Below are 26135 nucleotides of genomic sequence, written 5' to 3'. Positions count from 1 at the left end.
AAAGCTCCAGGACAGATATGCTCAGTGAAATTCAAGATACTACTGTTCTATTTTTGGAAACTGTTCATGTTCCAAATAAATTTTTACTTCTATAAAGTTTTCAAGTCCACAATTTTGTATAAGTTGAAAAACTGGTATCCTTTTTGGTTTGGCTTAGACTCTCCCCATAGAGGTGCATTTCTTTCCTAGATAATAAATATATAATAAAACGCCGGCATCTCTTTGTGGAATAATTACTACACCCTTTTTTAAGTACAAAGCTATACTGCGGGTTTGTCAGAGTGACTCTGTGCCAGTGTGACCCTTCGGTTGTGCTTTTCACCCTCTGATCTGCCTAATTTCCAGTTTCAAAAAGCTCCCAGCCAAATTACTCAGCCTTTACTATGTCTGCCAACATTCCATTTCAAGAAGGAGGAAAAGTGAAGATACATTTGTATACTATGAAAATTCTATGGCAGGAGGGGTAGAGTAGGGTGGGATGATGGCTTAGAATGAAAGAGGCATTCCCATCTATTGAGATCAGTGGTGGGCTTCAAGTAATTTAACAACCGGTTTGCCTAGTGACTGGTTGGGTGGGTGTGGCTTGGGGGGTGTCATGTGACTGAGTGGGTGTGGTCAACTCAACGTCATTCACTGCAAGGTGCGGCGGCACAGGCAGGCCGATGCTGCAGAGACAGGGTGATTCCTATGTACTATTCCAAGCCCCTAGTCTAAAAACAAGAGATACAAGTCTAATTCATAGCCACCACAAGACATTTTAGTGTCCAGAATTAAAATCCAAATGGCAACATCCCCATTTGGTATACATTTAAATTATGATGGTATAATTTAACTAAATAATTGGTTAATTGCTGCCTTTCAGTATGAACTGAAGACAATACCACTGAGGTAGTAGTCTGCCTCACCCTGGCATATAGGAAAACAAGGCCTTGTTAAAATGAGATCCAAGAGGGATATTGTTCCTAAGTACCAATTTATATAGAAATAACTCTATCACAGCTTTAAAAAAAACCCTGATATGAACATTCATTGGAGGTGAAGCACCCAAAGCATGGGCAGGATTATGCTAGCAAAATCCATGTTCAAATAGTGCAGTCTAAAATACTCACAACAGTAGAAAATACCTGTCTGACTCCATTTTAAGGGGATAAAATTATGCTCCAATGGACTCTCTCCACCTTGTTTTGAGGGAAATTATTTTTAAAATTCCACATACATTTTTCTTTTGTTTTCTTTTTCTACTGTTCTGAGGTTGATGGCAGAACCAGTTGTCTGATCTTCTCTAGATTATCACTAAAAGAACTTTAAAGTTCGATAGGGTACCACTGGGAAATCTTAAAAACAAGATTTGCAAGATGCAAGATTTGGGAGGATCATATACATACATACATACATATACACATATATTTGGGAGGATTATGTATATGTATATGTATATGTATATGTATATGTATATGTATATGTATATGTATATGTATATGTATGGTATATGTATATGTATGGTATATGTATATGTATATATATGTATTATCAGAGGTGGGTTTCAGCAGGTTCTGACCAGTTCTGGAGAACCGGTAGCGGAAATTTTGAGTAGTTCGGAGAACCAGAAGTAAAATTTCTGACTGGCCCCGCCCCCATCTATTCTCTGCCTCCCAAGTCCCAACTGATTGGGAGGAAATGAGGATTTTGCACGAACCTTCCCCTGGAGTGGGGTTGGAATGGAGATTTTACAGTATCCTTCCCCTGCCATGCCTACTAAACCATGCCCACCAAGCCCCGCCCACAGAACTGGTAGTAAAAAAATTTGAAACCCATCACTGGTATATATTCTTATTTCTTGTGTTAATTTTAGATTTGTGTGGCATGTGTGTGTGTGTGTACGCGTGCAATGTGGTTTGATTTATGATGTCATAGTTTATGAAATCTAAATTGAGATTATATATAATGTTTAAGATCCCGCCCCCCAAATAAATCTGGTAGGAAATGAGTTACCTGTAGTTCTTATTTTTCTCTCTCTCAGGCCCCCTTCTCACTTTTAAAAATTATGCAGGACCCTAAGGAGCTTTTGTTTGCATAGGTTACATTTACCATATTAAAAATTAATGGGCACATTAAATGTGCATTCATTGTTGTTAATACTTTTCAGGATTCTTTGATGAGCTATTAATATTGCATTATTTTTTAACATAGGCTGACGATTAATTTCGATTTCACAGAACCTTAAAGGGTTTGGGGGAACATCCCCCCCCAAGGAGTGCAAGGACCATATTTTAAGAAATAGTGCAGTGAAGTAATAAAACTATCAAATATTATGTGTGTTTCAATTGCAAAACCTGCCAAACGTATGAGCTGGTGACTTAAAACATTGAGATTAAAAAAGGACTGCAGAGATAAGAGGCATGATGTGATTTCTAAAACTAAAATTGAAACCAAAATAAAGGTCATTTCATCCTTCTAAATATTCTATTCCAGTGTGTCTGAACCTCAACAATGTGGCTGAGGATTTCTGAGAGCTGAAGTCACACAACTTAAAGTTGCTGTGGTTGAGAAACATCTTCTAATTCATACCAAGCTCTTTTTTAGGCCTCACATCCATATGCCATGGTTCTGGTAAACTTGGAAAATGGTTTTCCAGTTATCTTGATAAATTAGCCTACTAATATTAAGTGTAATCAATTTATTTATTCTGTTTATTGGCTTTTTTCATACATATACAATGAAGTCCTAAAGAGAAAGGATGTAAAGCAAAGATGCACTTTATTCTACATGACCTTGCAATTCTTTAAAAGCCAAAATACCTAAAATCTTTTGTTTATCTAATTCATTTCAATCCAAAATTCCCACAAATGCCCACAATATATGATTATCTTTTTTTTTCTTGAGAGGAGCAAATATCAGGAACCGTATTAGATCAGGGACACAAATGCTGTGGGAAAGGATTATGTCTAGGATGTAAAAGATCATGGGTTTCATTATGGGATTAAAATAGCATAAACCACAAATTCCTCTCAGCGCATGGACAATCAATAGAGTTCACTAGCATCTGTCTTCCTCTTTTTAAAATATGTGTCAAATATGCACATTTGGGAAGTTGAGATGACATTTGTGAAACAGTATTTTTAAAAAAAATTGGTACAAGCTAAATATATTTCAATCAGTTATGCACAAAACCCAAACAAGGGTAAATTGTTTATAAATCATATATTAGGAGAAAGCAAAGACTTCTTCATATTGCATAGAAGTTCAACTTCCAGTGACTGTGTGTGCATATGTATGTAGTTTTCTTGGGAATAATAGAGAAATAGTTCAGCACTACATTTTGTGGAAGTTTTACTTTTTTCAAGACTTGGTTTCCCACTCAAGTAGTAACTGGATACAATTCTGGAGGGACCAGCTACAGTTGGTTAGGTGTGCTCACCTATTTGGGACTGTAAGTTATGATAGCCTATGTGATGGAGATTTTCCACCCATTTAAAAAAAAATGCAAAGAAGTGAGGAAAAAAAACACAGTAATATATGCCACTAACCAGATAAGGGACATGGTGGCTCAGTGGCTAAGACGATGAGCTTGTTGATCAAAAGGTCAGCAGTTCAGCGGTTCGAATCCCTAGTGCTGAGGGATACTTGTCCCAGCTTCTGCCAACCTAGCAGTTCGAAAGCACGTAAAAAATGCAAGTAGAAAAATAGGGACCACCTTTGGTGGGAAGGGAACAGCATTCCATGACCCTTTGGCATTTAGTCATGCTGGCTACATGACCACAGAAATGTCTTCAGATAGCACTTGCTCTTTGGCTTTGAAACAGAGATGATCACCGGCCCCTAGAGTCGGGAACGACTAGCACATATGTGCGAGGGGAACCTTTACCTTTAACCAGATTTAGAATGAACCTTCTGATTAAATACCCTTCTCCTTATGTTTGAAGGTCTGTTCCCACTTTCTCTGAAGTCACTGCTCTCCTCAGGCGAGGCTTCTTGATTCTTTAAGGTTTGGGGCAGGGGTGAAATTCAGCAGGTTCTGACAGGTTCTGGAGAACTGGTAGCGGAAATTTTGAGTAGTTCGGAGAACTGGCAAATACCACCTCTGGCTGGCTCCAGAGTGGGGTGGGAATGGAGATTTTGCAATATCCTTCCCCCCAGGAGTGAGGTGGGAATGGAGATTTTTCAGTATTCTTCCCCTGCCACGCCCACCAAGCCACACCACGCCCACACAACCGATAGTAAAAAAAATTGGATTTCATCACTGATCTGGGGGTAATTCTATGAGATTTATTCCTTCTAAAAATTCTGCTTTAACTATCTTTCACTTTGGAAGAACTAACAGGTCAGTCACATGCAGTTAAGAAGGTAGACTTAGGCACCTGGAAGTCCAGATTCAAATAATTAATTCTTAATTATGGAATGTCGCAGAGTAGCATCGGGACTTTTTCTCTGTCCAACCCACCTCACAGGTTTGTTGTGAGAAAAATCACACCAGGAGGAAGTTTATGTACAGTGCCTTGAGCAACTTAAGAAGCAAATGTGGCTTTTTAATACATAAGGTACCCATTTCAGTTCCAATTATCTCCTGGTAGGCGTAAGAAAGACTTTTGCCTGAAACCCTGGAAACGGCTGCCAATCACCTGAATGTATTTATTGTAGAACAATGGCTTAATTCACCCACTAACCCAGCCTTGTTTTTGTACCTCCCACACCAAAATGAAATGACACTGTTGAAATTATATTATGAAAGCAGCATAACTACCCATTTTTGGCAGCACAATCTTCCTTTCTTTTAGGTTTTTTTTTTTTTTGTAGAAATCAGAACTAAAACCATTAAATTAATCCACTGCAAAGTTTAAATGTTTATTTTATGTTGGTTCTTAATGCACCTATCCTTTAAAAAAATGTTTTAAAAAATCTTCACAAAAATTCTACCCCACCTACCCTGACAATGTCACTTTGCTACTGACCACAACCACTTTGTCCCCTTAAGAATTGCTATTTGTCTTGCCACAAAAAGATTGCTTTGCCCCTGGTTTAACTGAATATAATGTGTCTCTTTATATTTAAAGTAAGATAAAAAAGAAAGCCATAAATATAATTTGTACAGTTATCCACAGAACAATGAAGTCAAATAATGGCACAGTAGAAAGCAGGAAAGATGCAGGCCAAGGCAAAGAGTAGAAATGCAAATATAAAGGAAGCCAATCAGTACCGTATTTTTCGGAGTATAAGATGCACCTTTCCCCCCTCTGAAAGCAGGACAAGAAGCAATGGGTGGAAACTAATCAAGGAGAGAAGCAACCTAGAACTAAGGAGAAATTTCCTGACAGAACAATTAATCAGTGGAACAAATTGCCTCCAAAAGTTATGAATGCTCCTACACTGGAAGTTTTTAAGAAGAGATTAGACAACCATTTGTCTGAAATGATATAGGGCTTCCTACCCGAGCAGGGGGTTGGACTAAAAGACCTCCAAGATCCCTCCCAACTCTGTTATTCTGCTATTCCCCAGACACCTCCTGATTCTACAATAGGGCACTGGTTTCTTGTATGAGAATTATTCTGCATTTTTTGTGTGTGCATTATAAGAACTTCTCTACAGTACCATTCATAGTATCCTGGATTTGCATGAAGGCATATAGGGAATTCTGCAACATGTATGAATAACACGCCACTTCTAAGACTCTTGGAAGATGGCAAAACCTTAGAACTTTTCAGCTTCAAATAGGGAAAAATAGTGAGCCCCTGGGTATATACACAGGGACCTAAGCACACTTTCGTTGAACCTGGATGGGCACAACCACTTTCAACCTGGGAACATGAATTGCAAGGAGTGTACCAGCAACATTTTAAAGGCTTTGTGCCAAGAAACTGTACAGACAGCAAGGCGTCTCTGTTGCCACTACAAAGTGGATGTTAATTACCTAAAACAATACATGTAATAAGCACACATAAAAAAGCCTCTCTTATTGCCATAGTGTACCCACTCATTTATTACAGTTGCACAGTTACTTAGCCTGCAGGGTTCGTAATTAGCTGCTGCACAAATTAATAAGGGACCCAAGAGAGAAAAAAGACACCCACCTAAAAGAATGTTAGGAACCTTTTATCTGGTATATAAATAAATTTGAGGAATCAAGCATTTCCTTTCATTTATAGTCTATATATACAATGTATATATTCACACGCATAAACATACACACAGCATTTATTATTAGGAGCACCCTCTAGATAGGATAAAATTTATGTTCCTATTTAATCTAGCTTCACATTAGCAAGGAATGAGGCTGCTTAGTACTCTAGTTGCAATTAAAGATTAGCTAAATAAAGTAGTTGAAATATTACCAAACTGTACTGGTGATGTAACTGAAAACTCTACTCTTCACAAGTGTCTAATAATAAACTTCATATGTATGTAAAAGCACCCCCACTATAGACAACACCAATCTACTCATGGATGGTTGGTTCAATTGACTTTGGGAACGTGATTTGGAGAGGGGAGGGGCTGCATGTTGCCTCCCATCTGTTGAGATTCACATGTGCAGGTATCATCTGTACATTGACTACAATGTAAAGCCAGCTGATGGTCTGTTTATGCAAGATAGAACAATGCCAGGCATGACTTAATTATAATGATAAATGCTTTCCTCCTAGTCTCTTTTGCCTGAAGAATTAAGATAATCATTTGAACCTCCCACAAAGTCATCAGTTAAGGAATGACAGGAGTTTATATCCCCAGTTTACAGATTAGTGAAGAAAATGAGAAAATGACTTTTCAGCCAACTCTGAACAGTTGTTGGAAGAGCTGCAAAGCATAAACAGTATGAACCCCAGAACACTGATGCTATTTGCCATCTCTCCCCAGTTATGTCTTTCAATCTTGTTAGATCTGGCAGGATAGGCATCTCCTGGTCCATCTGCTAGGCAGTATCATCTGATAGGATCTAGGAAGAGAGCTTTTTCTATCACAGAGAATACCATTTTCCCAGACTAGCCCCAACTCTCTTGAGTCTGGGGCCTTGAAGACATGGGAGATCCTGTTTCATAGTTATATCAATTGTTGCTATTGATTTTTTTCCCTCCGAGCTCCTATTTATATTATTTATAATTTTCTTAAGTTATTTTTATTCTGTTTTTGAATAGCTGCCCAGAATCATGCATTTGAGATGGGCGATCTCCGGTGATAATGGCACTATGAAGTTCATTCCTTTTGTGTTTTACCAAATAATTCTTTTGTATTGGGGAAAAGCTCTTGGCTGGAGTTCACCCAACTAGATTATATTCCTTCTCTGTTTCCCCTTTCCTTGGAGTTTTACAAGGTACAAAGCAAAGGAAATTTGTTGGCTGTCTAAACCTGTCTAAAATTGAATTTTAGCTTTCTACAATTGGATGTCTTTAGATTTTTGAAATTTGTCTCCCTTAATCCTACAGCACAGTCAACAAATATCCAGGCAAAAACAGTTATCAGCACTATAGTCCAACACATTGAAACAGCTGCAAGCACTGAAGGCTGAATTATGCCAATCTCAAAGGTGCAGCAGAGCTACCCTTCTCTTTGTTTTCCTACTGGCCTCCTAAATATGCTTTCGATCCCAAATCCTCTGAAATAAAATTGGAATGCATGTAGGGAGTTGAATGGGAGAAGGAAATTAATCTAGCAGTTGTGTTCATTTTGCTAGTAGAAGAGCACTGTTGGATCCAAGCCAAATAAATGAATGAGTCAGCCAAAAATTGCTTCCAGCTTCCTATTCTAAATACACAAAGAAATGTATTTTTAATTGCATCTGATATTTTGGCTGACAGTAATCACCTAGATAACAATATTGGATACTGAATAATATTATTGCGTGTCTATTTAAAACAAACAAAACAATTGTAAACTTCTGGGATATTTCTGGACAGATGATTATCTTTCAAAAGATTCTATTCAGTTATTTTGTCTGATTTTAGCAGAAAATGTGCAAAAATAGAAGTCATTAATATCCTATATAAAAGTATCTGACTGAAACAGGACCACTGGCATCCATAGTAGACGTCCAAAAAAAGAGACTGGAAGTTGTAACAACACAATTGAAACTATTGAAACTACTTTGAAAGTGTGTGCAATGTAATGCACATACAAAAGGGTAGGGCTTGAATTATAGTTCTTGAATTATAACCTTCCTTTTTTTTTTTTTTTTTTAACCATTCCCGAAAATGATGGTGAACAGGACAGACTGTACAGAGCTGTGCACTCTGCTTGCTGATTGGTTGAAGCACAGAAGTTCCTGTTCTGTGCTTCACTGTTAGAGAACCCCCTAGCCCAAACTTTAAAATTCTCCAACATATAACAGGAACACCTAATGCAACTGTCTCTGAATGAAAAAATCATATATTCCCTTGCATGCAATGCCGGTGAAGTCTGCTAGAGCCTTTAGGCATTGTCTTCACAACTGAGTGCTCCCTGGCAACATTTCAGATTCTTTAGCACTGCCCCAGCTCTTTATTTCTGAATTATCTTTGTGGAACTATAACTGATACCATTAGCTCTTTCACTCTATTTTGGCTATTAGCAGTTTTATACGGCTGTGCATGTTTCAAAAATGATTCAGAAGATATGGTTTGGACCAGGAGTGGATTCTACTTACCTTTACTACTGGTTCGCAGTAGGGCCGTGTGCGTGAGCAATGCTCACGCACACACTCTTCTGTGCATGCACAGAAGCATTTTAGTTAGGTCAGGGTCAGTGGGAGGAGCCTCCCTCCGGTTTACTACCAGTTCTATTTACTACTGGTTCTATTTACTACCGGTGCGAACCGGGGGCAACCCATTACTGGTTTGGACCTTATCTGAGTACAGCCATTTTCTTCTATTCATTAAAGCAGGATCTGAAGCTCAGGAAAAGGCAATACTTAATTCCAATCCCCTCCAATGGGGAAATAAACAAACAAAACACTCTTGAAACACTACTTGAATGGAACTGAGTAGTGTTCTCCAATGCTGATAAAGTGAAGAGCTGTTTTCAGATGAACCCAGGAAGCAGTGGGAGATAAAAGATGGCTATACACCAGTAGTGGGTTTCACTTACCTTCGCTACTGGTTCAGAACTGTGAGTGTGCACATGCGTTTGCTTGCTTTGCTCACGTGTGGTGCTTCTGCGCATGCGCAGAACCTTCTCTGCATGCACAGAGCATCCATGATGACGTCCAGGTGGGTGGACAGAACCTCCCACTGCAGCCGCTACAGGCTTTCCCGAACCAGGGCGAACCAGTAGAAACCCACCACTGCTATACACTCCATACTGACCCTACTCATGTTCTATTCTTCCAATACTTTCCCTTCATGTTAGTAGATCATAACTGTTCTAATGCAATTACACCTTCCTTCTCCAAGTTATCACTTCTCGGTTTCCAAGAATTCTGAGAGTTGAAGTCACAACCCAAATGAAAAGAATAAATTGAGGAAGTTCACTGTAGTCATAATAGCCACCAAGATCTACAAAGCTTCTATCTAGAATATTTGCAAAGAAATTAATCACATGTATAGCAAAAATCCTAGCTGTGTAACCAGAATGATCTGAACAGTTAGGGTGGGGGAGAGGGAGGATGTAAATATTTTATTAACTGTTATCACTTAGGATTTTTTTTTGTCCATAAAAATCTGAAATATAATTCTCCAACTGAGATATAAAACAGTGATTCTGCCCTAATGGAGTAATTAAAGTTCTTGTGGCATATTTAATTTTTAACTAGGGACAATCCTAGGGGTCTGGCATATTGAATATTTCCAAATCTATTTTGGAACCTAAAAATGTTTCTTTCTTCAAATGATTTGCAAAATTATAAAACCATTGGCTACAATTTTCATGTGTATTACAAAGATCCCTTTTCTCCATAAATAGTAAACAGATGTCCACTTACAATCATAAGAAGAGCCATACTGGATCAGGCTTAGCATTCTTTTCTCACAGTGGCCCACCAGATGCCAGCAGGAATCTCAAAGCTGAACATGATGACAATAGTGCATTTTACCCTACATTTTCCAGGATCTGATAGGAAGATTGTTATTAAGAATCTTACCTTCCAGGTCAGGGCTTAAAAATCTGCTTTTTAAAGTAACCCAAGCTGATTATCATCCTATGCTGTGGTGATGAATCCCCTAGGCTAACTAGGCAGAGGTTGAAGAACTGTGCCCTTCCTATAGGTAGCAAGTGACATTTTGTTCTGTTGTAGATGAACATTCATTTTATTTAGGGAACATTCATTTTATTTAGGGAACTTGTACAACTAATTAGGCATGTAGTCCTCAATGGAACTGCATCTACATGGAGGGAAGAATGCAGTGGAGTACCCCAAGGCTAAGTTTAGGTCCAGTACTCTTCAACATCTTCATCAATGACTTGGATGAGAGGATAGATGGGGAAGTCATCAAATTTGCAGATGATACCAAGCTGGCAGGAATAGCCAACACTCCAGAAGATAGGCTCAAGATACAGAAGGATCTTGACAGACTTGAACATTGGGCGCTATCTAACAAAATGAAATTCAATAGTGAAAAAAGTAAGGTTCTGCATTTAGGCAAGAAAAACAAAATGCATAGGTACAGTGTATGTGGTACTTTGCTCAATAGTAGCAACTGTGAGAGGGATCTTGGAGTCCTAGTGGATAATCATTTAAATATGAGCCAACAGTGTGCAGCAGCTGCCAAAAAAGCCAACACAGTTCTGGGCTGCATAAATAGAGGGATAGAATCAAGATCACATGATCACATGCCATTTTATAATGTCTTGATAAGACCACACTTGGAATACTGCATCCAATGCTGCTCGCTACAATGTAAAAAAGATGTTGAGACTCTAGAAAGAGTGCAGAGAAGAGCAACAGAGATGTTTAGGGGACTGGAGGCTAAAACATATGAAGAATGGTTGCAGGAACTGGGTATGTCTAGTTTAATGAAAAGAAGGACTAGGGGAGACATGATAGCAGTGTTCCAATATCTCAGGGGCTGCCACAAAGAAGAGGGAGTCAAGCTATTCTCCAAAGCAGGAGAATAGGAGGGTAGAACAAGAAGCAATGGGTGGAAACTAATCAAGGAGAGAAACAACTTAGAACTAAGGAGAAATTTCCTGACAGTTAGAACAATTAATCAGTGCAACAACTTGCCTCCAGAAGTTGTGAATGCTCCAACACTGGAAGACTTTAAGAAGCTGTTGGATAACCATTTATCTGAAGTGGTGTAGGGTTTCCTGCCAAACTGGGTTGAACCAGAAGACTTCCAAGGTCCCTTCCAACTCTTTTATTCTATTCTAAAGTGAATGTTTTATGGTTGTTGTTAGCTTACAGAAGAAGGAAGGAAGGAAGGAAGGAAGGAAGGAAGGAAGGAAGGAAGGAAGGAAGGAAGGAAGGATTCTGATGAAAATATGGGATTGATAAATTTATTTTGTATGGCCAGTTCAGTCTGAAGCCATTCAATTTACAGAACAATTACAATAATTGAGATGAAAATCCTGGGTTGATGGGTAGAAATACACAAAATGGTGAGACAAAAATAGTTGTGGCTTAGTTGGCATTGTCATTGATTGATGCTGTGAATACATCTTGTACATGAAGGATCCCTAGGATATCTGGTACCAGCAGAACACTCTAGGATCTCATAGTTTTTCCTCAATTTCTTGTTCCACTATTTCTCTACCTGTTCTCCTGTCCTATTCTGTTGAAGGGGACAACCTTGAATTCTGAAGCTTAGAGACATGGCTGGAAGGTGCTCTTATCAGGCATCATGGATGATTCCAAGATAGGCAAATCATTTCTGAATGGATTAATCAGGTTTAGTAAATATGTTGATGGTCCACAGCAGTAGTGAGTTTCAAATCCTGTCGCTACCAGTTCACTCGTGGTTGTGCATGTGTGCGTGTGATGCTTCTACACATGCGCAGAAGCATCCGGGTGGGTGAGCGGAGCCTCCCGCCACCACTGCTACTGGTTCGCCCTACTCGGGGTGAACCGGTAGCAATCCATCATTGGTCCACAGACTCTGGTTCATGCTGTGTATCCTCAAAGGTAATGAGATTTTTGAAATGAGGTTTCATAAACCTTCTTAAGCTCAAAACTATGGGTTTTTCATTGAGGATGAGGTTTGCTACTCTTTTCACATATGGTGATGATGATGATTTTGATATTTGGACTTCACAAAGAAAGGTGTAACTCCTCATTTTATCTCAAACATATTTGTTTTCAAGAGAAGTTCACCCATTTGCTTGTGATGCATAATGATCAAGGGATATACATGGATGGGTGAATTGTACTTAATACTGATCTTTCTATGATGTATATTAAAGAAACTGCACAGAAATATGACTCCTTTTTAGTAAATTCCATATAAGCAATAACGGAATGTACAATATCAAGAATTCAGTAAGTCAGAAATGTTTCCCCCCAAAACCAAAACATGCTTGCTTATCAGTCTGTATTCAATTTGAATAGTATAGTCTTTCAAAAAATCATTTTCATGCGTCAAGTCTTTTTCATAGCTCTTGTAACATTTGAATTCTAATTCCATACCATAGGCCAACTGGATTCCATGGGAAGTGACTTCCTCAAGACTACTGATTCATTTGGTCAGATCACAGATTTGCAGTATACAGTATGTGGTTGCTAAATTGGCCTTAAATCTTACTGAACCATCACAGAGATGCTTGCCAACATAATGGGTTAATTGAATTCCATTAAGCAAATTGAGTCAATGGTTTTCATGGTGCTGTTGGTATCCATACTAAGCATGGAATCTCTCATGCAATCATTGTTTGGTTCCTGGTCAGGTCAAAGCCTACACAATGACTTGAATTGGAAGCCACAAAAATCTCAGGCAGGATCTCAGACTTAAAGTTAACCCCAAACATTGTCCAAATGTAAAAGGTGCAGGAAATCTAATTTGGTGGATATTTGTACATAAGATATGATTATCTGACTTGGGGCAGACTGACTGGATTATTACACAACAGGAGTTGTTTCTTTATTTTTAACTAAAACGAATACATTTCTTGCTGATATAATTTTCTCTAACACATACATACCCCACTTTCCTTTTTAATTTCCCTCAAAAGATTGCCTCAGCAAGACCGGACTGCCATTCTTTTACCTCCTTCCTTGGCAACTTGCAGATTGGGCAGGAGCCAAATCTAATGCAAACATGATCATAAGGGTCAACATGCTCTTGGTTCCAAGCACTTTTAGAATTCTAATTGTGATTCAGGGAAGTTATATTCCTGACAAAACAATTGGGCGAATGACTCATAGTTTAACCAGCACCTCAGAAACACAATATTTTTCATTATGCTGGAAAGGACTGTGTGTGCACAGCAGCAGGCACGTATGATGCACACATTCTGTCACAAGCCTCATATAACCCAATATTACCAATAATCCATCAGGATGCGGCCAAACTTTGCATCAGATCTGATTCAGTTCCAAGGAAGGCAGACAAGAGTCAAAGGGCAAGCTAGAGATGACACATTTGGAAATAGATCATTACTAGAATCCACAATGGTCATGCAAAGATCCAAAGACCAGCAACAGATGGGTGAAAATATGCTAGGAGTCATATCCTGGAGATGGTAAGCAAAAATATTATGGTAGTTTATCTCATAAAGCACGGCAGGCCAGCAAGGCCAAACCAGCCAAGCCAAGCAGATTGGCCAAGCTAAGGGAGAAGGAATCTATTCTGCAGCTTCTTCCAAAGTTGTAGGTTAGCCTGAAGAACCAAAACTAGAGCAAGATGTTTACAAGATCAACTTTAGTTCATTTGGCTCCTTGGATCCAAATGCTTTGCTGAAATCAAATTATGCAATATTCATGCTGTTCCCATGAATCTTGACTATCTAAATGTCAAATGCCAACTAATTATTTCTCTTCCATGCTTCCATAATCATTTATTAATGCTAGTTACGGTGGGCTGAAACTTCTCCAAGGTGGTAATGTTTGGGTATCTTTTGACTAGAAAAAAGATACTAATCCCCCCTGGAAAAGTCTAGAGATTCAATAAAATCTTTAAAGCTGACTGTTGTCAGAAAAGATTCTTTCCTATAGAGCAAAGTATTCTAATAAATGCTTTTTCCTGTTAAAGCATTTTTCAACGTTTTTCAGGATACTCCCTATAATAGTGATGCTACATCATTACACATTGCTGATTTTAGGAGATTTGAAGAAAATGGGGCGGGTGAGGGAATATGGTCAACCTATACAAGGAATTATGATGAGATCGGTCATCTGTCTATTCTGTGATTTTATCTACCATTGAAAAATGCTAAACCCCTCCCTGTACTCCTCTATCACCCTTTAAAAAAAGTAATATGGATATTTAAACCAATTTTCCATGGTCTGAACCTCAAGTCCTGTGTAAAATCTTCACATACAAAAGCATTTAAGTAAAACTATTTTCTGGGAGAAAAGCCATAAGGAAGGTCCATTGCCTTAAACTTTTACTGGTTGGAAAAAGGCTTCTGTACAAAGTTGGCCCAAATCTAGTCTAGCAGAAAACCTCCTATATTCTTATGCAGAAACTGGCGAGACAAACAATCTGTAAAAGAAGTAACTCTTGTCAGGATTCCCTGTTCAGCATGAATATGACCATGTGGGAAAGGAAGGAAGTGATGCTTCTCTCAGTGTGGGGAGAACCGACCTAGTGATTGCTCACTTGTGACTTACTCTTGTAGAAAGTTAACATCCACCCCTCTCCTAGAAGAATGAAATATTTTGAGAAATGTTTTTTTTAAAAGGCAGAATATTATATTTCCCTGGATGAGAAATTGGGAGTCTGACAACAACCAATAGAATACATGTTCTTGTACAGGAACAGTAAACTCAAGTGCAAAGCCCAAGAGAAAGTATCAAAACCCCTCACTCTCAACTCCATGTAGTCAGCTGCCCAGAACCCATGTACTTGGTAGTTCTGTCCATCATTAAACCATCTTTTCCAATCAGCCTCCATGTTTCCAGTGTCTTTCTTCTGGCTTGGAACTGAACCAGATGGATATTTCTTCCCACAGTCTCCCCATTCCATCTTAATCACAAATGCTTATGTCCAGTTCACCAATGTCATTTAGACTGGAGAAAGGAAGGTCTAGTTCAATCTTGTACAACTTTGATCTTTCCAAGTATATTCAACTCAATTTCCATTCTATTTCTTGGTGCCTTGGAGGAGATCAACTGGGATTGGGGATCAACTCTTGGTGTCTTGGAGGGGATCAACTTTATCTGCACTCCAATTACCTACTCTACTTTTTTTTTAAAAAAAGAAATGGATAAAATATGCACGTAATGGTTCTCTGTGTTATACACTGCTAGGACATTCTGCTTCTGCTGTTTCCATCAACTGAAAAGCAGTCATCTCCTTTCCTTGTTGGCTTGTGAAGCAGGTAAATTGATGCTCCTTGGCCACAGCAGAGTCAGGTAGATTACAGGGCACTAAGCAAAACTTGATCAGCAGCCATATTGGGAAAATATTTCCCTGGGGAGTTGCTTCCAGGCCACAAAAGATTTTTTTACTTTATTGTAAAAGGGATCCTATGATTTCTGCCTGCCTTCCCATCTCCAGTTTATGGAACATGTCTTTAATAATGGCATTGTTTGTGGAAATTAGATAGTTATTGCCTCAAGGCAGACTTTAGTTGCAATCTAGTGAAAATTAAACATATTGACATTACATTGAAATCAATGAGAAGGAAGTCTTTCACTAGACCATTTATTTTCAGTAATTTCAATGAGACATAAGCACACCTAATTTTCTCTAGGCTGAGCCTCATGGATTATATTACAGTGGAAATACACTAACGCAATCCCAAAAGCTATATGTTGCTATAATGAACCCTTTTCCTTTTGTCAGTGTGGTTTTGAGCATCCAAACATTCAGATGTTTAATATTATATTTAATTTTAAAGCAAAATTAAGATTCCATGCAACAAATTAAAATGGGCAAAATAGCTATTAACATCAAGAGTATCCTAAAATGTTATTTTTGTTGCCCATGTGTAATCATCAGCCAACAAAAGAAAACTATTATAAGAATTATACATAGTTAAAGTCCACATAAATAATATATTTTTAAAAACATTAAAAAGTTAACAAAACAAGCACGTGTATCTTTATGGTATGTGAGTATAATATACGTTCTGCAAAAAAAAAAAAAAAATCCTACCTTCCATTGCAGTATGTACAGGGCAACGGGCTTGCAGCTAAGTGACATGTGCTGTGTCCCCAAATCTGCAACAATTGAACCCTTTCAAGTTTTTTAATAGAACTAGGAAAGTAAAGAATGTACATTTGGAATAGCCTTTTAGTGGAAACACAACTAAAGAAAGAGCTGTGGTGCAAAAACTAAAATTGACACTCCAGAACTGAGATGAGAGGTAGGGTGATATATAATAGTTCACCAGAGGAACTACAATAATTGCTGGTCATTAAGAAATCTCCGATCAGTCATTGTCAGCCCAAGTCACCTCAAGGTATAGATGCGAAGTTGCAATTTAAGAGGAACCATTATGAAACTTAAAATTTCATAATGACATTAAGCAGGGGTGAAATCCAGCAGGTTCTGACAGGTTCTGGAGAACCGGTAGTGGAAAATTTGAGTAGTTCGGAGAACTGGCGAATACCACTTCTGGCTGGCCCCAGAGTGGGGTGGGAATGGAGATTTTGCAGTATCCTTCCCCTGCCACGTCCACCAAGCCACACCACGCCCACCAAGCCATGCTCACAGAACTGGTAGTAAAAAAAATTTGGATTTCACCACTGACATTAAGCCTTTTATTCTTGCAATAAAAAGATGTAATTGAATGCATAAAGGAACTTGAACCAAGCAAGAATCTCTTTTACTAATATTTTGTTTCCTGTTACCCTGCACCTCACTAGGTAGCATATAGATATAAACAAAGTTTCAATTGTTTCAATATATAATAAAACAAAAGCTTAATGTTACAATGAATAAATAAATGTCTTAATAATATTACGAAATGAATACCCTGAGACAGTTCAACTAAAATGATTTCAAAGAGTTTTTCCCTGCTTTCCTTTTCCTTCCTTTTAAAATATAAACTATAATTGAATTATTTTCAGTTTTAAAAATAGGATTTCCCCACCTAGCCTGGATTTTTTCCAAGGCAGAATGCTTGTACCAGACAATATTATCGGAGATGCAAAAGAATTATTTACACACACATGGCTATTTGGTAATATGGCACTATGTTCACTATGCTGAATAGGCATAATATTGTAATAATACTATAAACCTTAATATTCTTACATTTTCTTCCCCATCCCTCCCAAACCCCCAGGGTGGATAACTTTTCTATTTCATATTATTAATAATAGTCTCTCTCAAACACACAAGCACACAGAGACCAATTATAGGCCTGCTCTCTATGCCTCCATAGCTGCTTAGGCTTTTTCTCTTTGCAACCACTTTAAAACAAAGATTCATTAAATATCCTTTCTAAAATGGGGGGAAAATAATCAGAAAAATAACCTGATTGATCTAGAAGGGATCATCCAGGCTGAGGTCGAGGGATGTCTTTCTGGGATCCCTATTCATGAAATGTTTGATCTGCCTAAATCTGACATGATTTTTTGTTTAGAGACCTGTCCTAAAAAGAAGGAAGTGAATCTTGTTTATCACACATAGATAATGAAAGAAACTAAATATTAGTTTAATAGTAGCCAAATAGTATCGCATCTGGTAAAAACTGCAAAATTACCATAAGATTGAATTCTTACGCATGCTTGCTAATAAACTATAAACATAGTTTCTGCCAGTACAATCTACTTCCAAACAAATATGTGCATTTTAAGGGATTGGAGATGAATCTGTTTTCTTGTAGATTCTGCAGCCATTCTACCAGGGGTGAAATGCTATTGGTTTGGACCGGTTCGCCTGAACTGGTAGTAATAAAAGCTACCAGTTTGGGCAAACTGGTAGTAAAAGAATGCTACCAGTTTGGACAAACCGGTATTTCTGATGATCAGCTGTGCCACGCGATTTATATTCGCTAGGAAGCAGGAAATCTAAATCACGCGGCACAGCTGTCGTCCCCCCCACTGTTCTACTTACCTTAGAAAAGGCTTCTTAAGCCTCATTTTTCAATGCTGCGTGGTAGCACCTGCGGTGTGCATGCATGCAAAGCATGCATTTGGCGCGCACTGTGCATTCGCACGCACAGCGAACTGGTAGCAGACTTCAGAGCATTTCACCACTGCATTCCACGTATGCTACCGATGAAATCTGAACTGTTGACTGCTCCTGTTGCTGTCTCTAAGATCTAAGCTCTGCCGATTAATTATCTTTTCAAACTATATTCAGGATTAAAGGAGGCAAAAATCATGTCTCCTTGAATAGCTACTCATTATATTTTCACGAGAAACCCCAAACCAGATTGGTCCTCTTGAACTTGTCTACTTTGTATAAATTTCAGTAATTCCTGAGTTCAATGCTAAATGCTCTAGGTAGTAATTATTGTCACACGCACTTAAAATTAGTCAGACCTCATCACTGAGTTATTCTTCATTATTGTTTCCCAACTGCCCTATTTCTGGTACTAAAGTTCAGAGTAAAAAAAATAAAAATCAGAAACAGTGCAACTCCAGCACAGTTGGAACATTTGATACAAAGTAGTGAACATCAGTATTTAAGTATTTCCACTTAAACTGCTTTTGCAAGCATTTATCAGACTGAGAATAGAATCTTTTGTGGGATAGTCAACAATTTCTTCTTCCACCAGGGCTGGAAAAATCACAAGAACATCTTGACATTTGTAGGACAGCTTTTCTGCATGTGATTTCAGCTAAAATTAGGATGGCAAGAATTAGATAGGATTTTCCAAGCCTCAGAACACTTTTGACTCAAACTCTAGAGCTAATGTTTCAGGGTTATATGCCAACAAACCAGAACAAGATGCAAAGCTCCTTCTACAATAATGGATACAAAACCATAATAATGACCTTGATGTTGAATGAGAGTGGCATGATGGCCATTCTGGCCAGAAGAACTATACTTACAATCTGAATTTGCCCAACAAATTAAAAAAAAAACAGCAGAGAGGAAGCCGTAGTTCAGTGGTAGACCACATGTTTTGCCTGACGAAAGTTCCATGTTTCATTTCTGACATCTCAAGTTAAAAGGTGGATTGCCTAGATAACTACTATATCAGAGACATACAAGCCCTTACTCTGTTTTATTCCTTTGGCGCTTTTGAGCTATGATGTGTACTAATTGCAGCTACTCAAGAATTGCTTTCACTATTTAATCAATTTAGTTCAATAAGAACTTAATGACCTTTAATCAGCTGATACAGTAAACCAATTTCATTCAATCTTTTTATTCCTGCCCAAATTCCTATACATTTCTTTTGAAGTCTTCTCCAGGCCTTGTATGTGTATGAAGGATCCCACCCCCCCATTTTTTTTTAAAAAAAAAAGAGGTTTATGCCATATCTTTCAATGCAGACTCTGGATTTCTGCATGAACCACAAAAAAGCAATCCAGGTTTTGGATTTAGAATTGCAATTTTTTAGCATTTTTCCACTTATCCTTCTCTCTTAAACTTGCTCAATTTGGAGGTTATTTTCTATTCCCAAATCCCATACTCATCATGTGCTTAAGGAATGAATATAAGAAAATATTTTCACATAATAATATATTGCTACAACACACAAGCATTTGTGGAGTGAGGTAAATGGAGATAATTATTTTAATAAAACTTCTATGCCTAATCACAGGTGACTGTAGTCTATCTTGAGAAAATGATGAAGGTCCATGCATCACACTCTAGCTCACAGGCCAAGGGTTAGTCCTGGCTTTGTTCTGTTGTGTTCTTCTTGACTCAGTAGACCACATGTTGGTCTTTGTCTATCACTTTTGTAAACTATAATTTCTGTTTTCTGAAGAGAAAACTCATCTCAGATGTTGGCTTAATTAGCAGACACAGAGCAGCAATATCTCGCAGTTATCTAGAAATCGTCTGTTCTTTCAAGAGACAATTCTAGAGTTAGATGATGGGCAAGCTGTCTGAATTGCTTGGAAATCTCTCATTTTTTTTCAGAAAGAGAGGATATTGGAAGAACTTGGATAATTTCTTTATGCCAATTCAAAGGAAAGTCAACAGTAGTAGCCCTTGACAGAATGTATCTCTCAGGGTTTTTCATGTCTTGAAGAAAGAGAGAAAAGATAGAAAACTCTTCCAACTCTTCCTGTCTTGCAGTCCTGCTATTGGATTAACAACTGCTAATGAAGTGAAAATGAACAAATGATGGGGATGGACTTTCATGGAATAGTGAAGACAAGTGAGAAAAGTTAGGAATTCTCTGTCTTGGATCCATTATTCAGTTGAGGTGGGATTTTACCAACCTCCTAAGCTTTATTTCTGATGCTGTCTTGTAAAAATCTTCCTTGAAATGTTTTGTTTTAATTGATGAAAACAAGTGGAATGTAATGGCTAAAGAGTTGGACTAGGACTAGGAAGATTCAAATGTATCCTTAATCATGGAAACTTATTGAGTGATGTTGTGCCAGTTAACGTCTCTCAATTCAGCCTTTTAATGTAGTTATTCTGGAGACAAAATGAAAGAGAAGCTCTTTATAAGCCACCTTGATTTCTTAGAGAAATACCAGATCTCTTTCTGTTTCCTTCCTTCCTTCCTTCCTTCCTTCCTTCCTTCCTTCCTTCCTTCCTTCCTTCCTTCCGCAATGTCTTCTTCCCAAAGTCCAATCATATACTCACCTGCCATGAGAAGATATCTCATTCAATCCCAGAATTCCTCTGTGTCCCTTGTCCCCATGATTTTGACAACATTCAAACCCAAGTGGCCAATATTTGTGGTCACTTCTGGAAAATTGATTGTGTAGAATGCAAAACAGGACTTTTAAAGACATGCTCACTAAAACTGCTGTAACTTCATAAATAAAATAAGAGCCACTGCTAAAGTTATTGACATGAGGCATAATTTTCAAGCGGCTATACAACTACTGGTCTTGAAACTAGCAATTTGAAGTTGTATCTTGTAAGTATATAAGTGAGAAAAGTATTAACTGCAATTGCCAAAAGTAATAATTTGATATTCAGGGTTACAATAATTGCTGCAAACTATCCAAAGGAACAGAGCAGTAATTCCTGTTTAACAAACTTCAGAAGAGGTTTTTTTTGAAAAGCAAGCTATCATCTGTAATTAAGTTTTTTTTTAATTTGAAAGCCCTTTGAAGTTCTATCATATTGAAAACATAAAACAAGAAGTGTGTCTCCTTTTTACAGAATCTGATGAATGAAGCTGAAGAGAGGGTTAGATCTCTAGAGATACTTTTAAAAGCATCTAGTGTTTTATTTTATTTTTAAAAAGCAATAGCACTGGCAAGAAAACTTAAAATGGGCACTTGTAAAAGTGAATTAATATGTCAACAGCTTCTGTATTGATGCAAAAAAAAAAGCCTTTTGACAGATTTGGAAGAACCTTTATTTTTGTAATTTCAGTCTTCATGCTTGTAACAAACTCCTTAGGACATTTTAATTAATTATGATTACATCCGTTAGGAGTTAGCATGAATTGTATTATATCAGCTTCATGAAAGCAGAGCATGTATTGTTTTTTTGAGCTGAGACACAGTCAGCTGTTACAAATTCACCCTCTTGAAGCTGTCCCTAGATGTATTGAAGAACAGTTTCCATAATCTCCAACTACTGGTAGTCTAACATCTGCAGAGCTTCAAGTTTGGAAATTAGTCATACAGGGCAGTTTTTCTTACTCTATGTGGCAAGACAGCTAACCATCACATTTTTTTTGTATGTATGTATGTACACACACACACACACACACACACACACACACGTATATGTCTGTTTATGGCCTCTTTTGTAATCTTCCCTTTATGACACCTTGTTCAAACAACATCATGTTGGTGAGCCTTTTTGGAATTCTATTTAATTCTGGCATTGAAAAAGATCATAGTATATTAGAAGAGTTATTCCTTAACAAATAGAATAATTTTTGCTTCTAAATATTTTACTGATATTACATGTTACTGATTTATCTCCTTTGGTATATACAGGTAGTCCTTGACTTACAACCACAATTGAGCCCAAGATTTCTGTTGTCAAGTGAGACATTTGTTAAGTGAGTTTTGTCCCATTTTAAGACCTTTCTTGCCACAGTTGTTGTTGAACCATTGCAGCAGATAAATTAGTAACCCAGTTGTTAAGTAAATTTGGCTTTCCCATTGACTTTGCTTGTCAGAAGGTCACAAAAGGGGATCACATAACCTTGGGACACAGAAATGGTCATAAATATGAACCAGTTGCCAAGCATATGAATTTTCATCAAATAATCATGGGGATGCTACAAAGGTCGTAAGTCACATTTTTCAATGGTGTTGTAACTTTGAACAGTCACTAAGTGAACTGTGGTAAGTTGAGGACTATGTGTACTTACCTAAATACTTACTAAATTTGGTATAAATACTGAACTGATATTCCTTAAATAGATGGGTAACCAAATTTTCACCCGTTGGCATTAATTCCAATTTGGACCAGGTAATAGAGTTGCTAAAGAAACCTATAATTTACAGGAACACTGAAATAGTAAAATGAGGTTTCAAAAAAACAAACAAAACCAAAACTCAAGTTATGTGCTACATAGATCTCTCAATCTTATCTAATAGCACAAGCCACACAAATATTAAAAAGCAAGGATGAAAGCAAGCATCCTTGTCTAGTTCCTCTGAATAGTAGAAAAGTAAGAGAGAATATGCAATAAACTTTACTTTAGTTGTAGGTTACTCATATAATGCAGGGGTGGGCAAATGTGGCCCTTTTACAACCTGTGGACTTCAACTCCCAGAATTCCTGAGCCAAGCTGTCTCAGGAATTCTGGGAGTTGAAGTCCACATTTGGGGCCACATTTGCCCACCCCTGATATAATGTCTTAATCCATTTTATGAATTCCAGTGGAAATCTGAATCTATTTAACCCCTAACAACAGAGAACTAAAAGATATGGGAGAGGGGAAAACAGCATATAATTTTGTATAGATATATAGAAACCCAACCATTTCATCCAGAAGACAGAGATATATTCAACGTAATTGTCTTCTCTTGGTCAATCTATGCCTTTTGGAAAATTGCAACGAGAAATTGCAACAAGACAAGAATACAATCCCATCCTTGTGAAAACTCACTGTGAAACTCACAGTGAAAACTCACTGTTATATATCATACTTGACTTGTTTATCTTTTTTTCTGATTTATATAGTTTCATAGATTATTCTTAATCATTATGCAACTGTCCATTTTATAAAACCTCCAGGTTTTTCATAGTTTATCTCCCGTATCGTGAGCCTATCAAATTTTATAAACGTTGGCATTTTCAGACATGTTATTAAAAAGATTATTAAATTTTAGATACCTGTTTACTATTCTGTTAGAAAGTTTTATTCAAAAATGTTTATTTGTTCAACTTAATATTTATTAAATTTTAGGCATTCCTACACAATCTAATTGAAAAGATTTGAAGGATGGAACAGTGGGAAAATCAATGTCTGCCATTTTAATCTGTTCACTGTATTTAATAGGAAAATGTTATGGAGGAAAGTGTCAATGTCATGAACCTAGACTTGGAAGTAGATTTTGTTGACATTACTTAAAGATTTATTTGGGCTTCCCCTTTTGAATAGTACACTGGTGTATTGTAGAATGGTCTAAGGATTCATGAAGCAATTTTCTCAATAAAGCTATGTAGATCTATGCCTGGTCAAAAACTGGAAGAGTTGTGCTCTGTATCCCACGTGTGTGGTTCTGAGCTACATGTTGTAGAAACACAGGATATGTATAGACTAAAAGAATAAATCATTGTATAATATTTCTGCACCAGAATTTCATAACAGGTATATTTTTTCCAAACCTAGAAAGTTGGCATTGCCTTTAACCCCTCCCTTCTCCCAAAGCCTATGGCCATGTTGTAAATTAAATATGAGAACATAGGTCCACAAAGCATTTGCTCCTCTTTTGGATTTTGATCATTTTCTAACTAACTCAGAATATGTGGTGATGGCCACAAACCTAGATCGTTTTGATAAAGGGTTAAATTTAGATGAATGGCTGTTAGTCAGATTAGCTAAGTAGGCTTACTATAACAGCGGCCAAGTACCACAATTTTTCCCCTTCTGAAATGTCATAAATCTTATGTAGCATTTGAGCTACATAAGATTTTGTAAAAACCTTGCTGTACCTTGTTAGAATTTGAAATCTTATCAGAGTTCAGTTAATTTGAGGAAAAAAGAGAGTGTGTGCTATTAAAGAGACAGCACGCATAACTGTTGGTAATCTTACTAACAAAAAGCCAGGATGGGATTTGCTTTAACACCTGAGTTTAATCTGATCCATTGTGTTTAATGTTCTTCCATTAGGGTAGCATATGGTTAATTTCCTTTCATTGCTAAAGCCGATCAGCCACAAAGGAAAGGTTGACAACCATAGTTTTATTCCCTACTTTGGGCCAACTTTAATTCCCGGAGATAGGTGAAAAGATCAGATAGTAGGCCCATTCAGTTGATGTATGGGACAGTGCAGGAGATTTCCTTAATAAACCCAACATACCCATTTTGAGATGTTATCTAATCTGTTTCAAAGAATCCAGGGTTGTTTTCTGTAATGATTTGGTTTCAGTACTACCTAAATTTAAAATGTGTATAAGTAAGAGAGACAGTTTGGTAATGAATGGCAAAGTACACAATTCCTTGTGAAAACCAGTGTTAGTAATTTTTCTTGTCTTCATGAGAGAATCTGCCTCTTTCAAAGCAAAAAGGACATTTACCATTTATTTATTTTATTTATTTATTTTGTCGAGTACATATTAGATAATATATATAAGTATACCCATGAATTGAACACATAAAATGAATACAATTAAAGGGAGCATTAGGACAGGGATGGTAGGCACTCTGTGCTCTTATGCATGCCCCTTACCGACCTCTTAGGAATGGAATGAGGTCAACAGTAGATAGTTTTAGGTTAAAGTTTTGGGGGTTTTGGGATGAGACCACAGAGTCTGGTAGTGCATTCCAGGTATTAACAACTCAGTTACTGAAGTCATATTTTCTGCAATCGAGTTTGGAGCGGTTCACTTTAAGTTTGTATCTATTGTGTGCTTGTGTATTGTTGTGGTTGAAGCTGAAGTAGTCATTGACAGGTAGGACATTGTAGCAGATGATTTTATAAGCTATGCTTAGGTCATACAGAAGGCGGCGTAGTTCTACATTTTCTAAACTCAGAATTTCAAGTCTGGTGGCATAGGGTATTTTGTTACGAGCAGAGGCGTGGAGGACTCTTCTTGTGAAATATTTCTGGACACGCTCAATTGTATTAATGTCCAATATGCAGTGCAGGTTCCAGACAGATGAGCTGTATTCGAGAATTGGTCTAGCAAATGTTTTGTATACTCTGGTTAGTAGTATAATATTACCGGAAAAGAATTACCATGATACCTCACTGGGATGCAGTCAGATTGTTCACCCAGTCAGAATTATCTTAAACTCCTTATCATCTTGGCTGAAAGTGAGGCTCTTCCTATCCATAATTTATTTTATTTATTAAAGTTATATAATTTCCCCCAAATTAAAAATCAGTAAAAATTCACAAAGGAAATTTGGCTTACAGGATTAATTGCACATTTCCAACTTCCATATAAAACCTTCTACCTTTTATTCAGAGAAAACAAAAAGTATTTAAAGGAATTAAAGTTCTGCAAATATATATTCTGTATAAAATAATCATTATTTTAATATGTGTGATCAAGAGGGAGAGATAACATTGAAATTAGTAGTCAGGATAATTTTCTTACACCTCTTCAGATATTCCACAACTGAAAAATAAACTAGCCCTATGCTTGAGACCTCCACTCTTCATAAGCAAGGCATAATCTCTGCTCTTATGAATATGTAGTTTCTGCATATGATCAAGAATCCTAGTTTTCCTGGTTTCTAAGTCTCTCACAGAAAACAGATCAATCAAAAAGTTTCCATGGTCTTCACTGGGTTAGTATTACAGGACATGTAGGCAATACAATGCATTAATGCAATCAGAATTTCTTTGCACAGAATGGAACGTACATTTAACAAAATAAACAAATAAATTAGGAAAGATGCTTGGT

The 26135-nt window shown here is 37.4% G+C and overlaps 1 long non-coding RNA gene across 2 annotated transcripts in view; it reads right to left on the bottom strand.

Annotated features, from left to right (window-relative positions):
• LOC132710847 (uncharacterized) overlaps positions 1-20865 on the bottom strand; it is a 40047-nt gene extending 19182 nt beyond the window's left edge. The window contains exon 1 of one of the 2 annotated variants that reach the window (XR_009621580.2): positions 20724-20865. This is a non-coding gene — a long non-coding RNA (uncharacterized LOC132710847). Of the gene's footprint in view, positions 1-18059; positions 18277-20723 lie in introns of those variants that run through there. The other variant, XR_015732550.1, reaches the window with a different exon arrangement.
• Positions 20866-26135: the final 5270 nt, after the last annotated feature.

The sequence above is a fragment of the Pantherophis guttatus genome, chromosome 2, assembly GCF_059756535.1.
Source record: "Pantherophis guttatus breed Tessera chromosome 2, ASM5975653v1, whole genome shotgun sequence".
Taxonomy (NCBI): Eukaryota; Metazoa; Chordata; class Lepidosauria; order Squamata; family Colubridae; genus Pantherophis; species Pantherophis guttatus.
The sequence above is the reverse complement of the archived record's forward strand: the minus strand, read 5'-3'. Positions and strand labels throughout refer to the sequence as shown.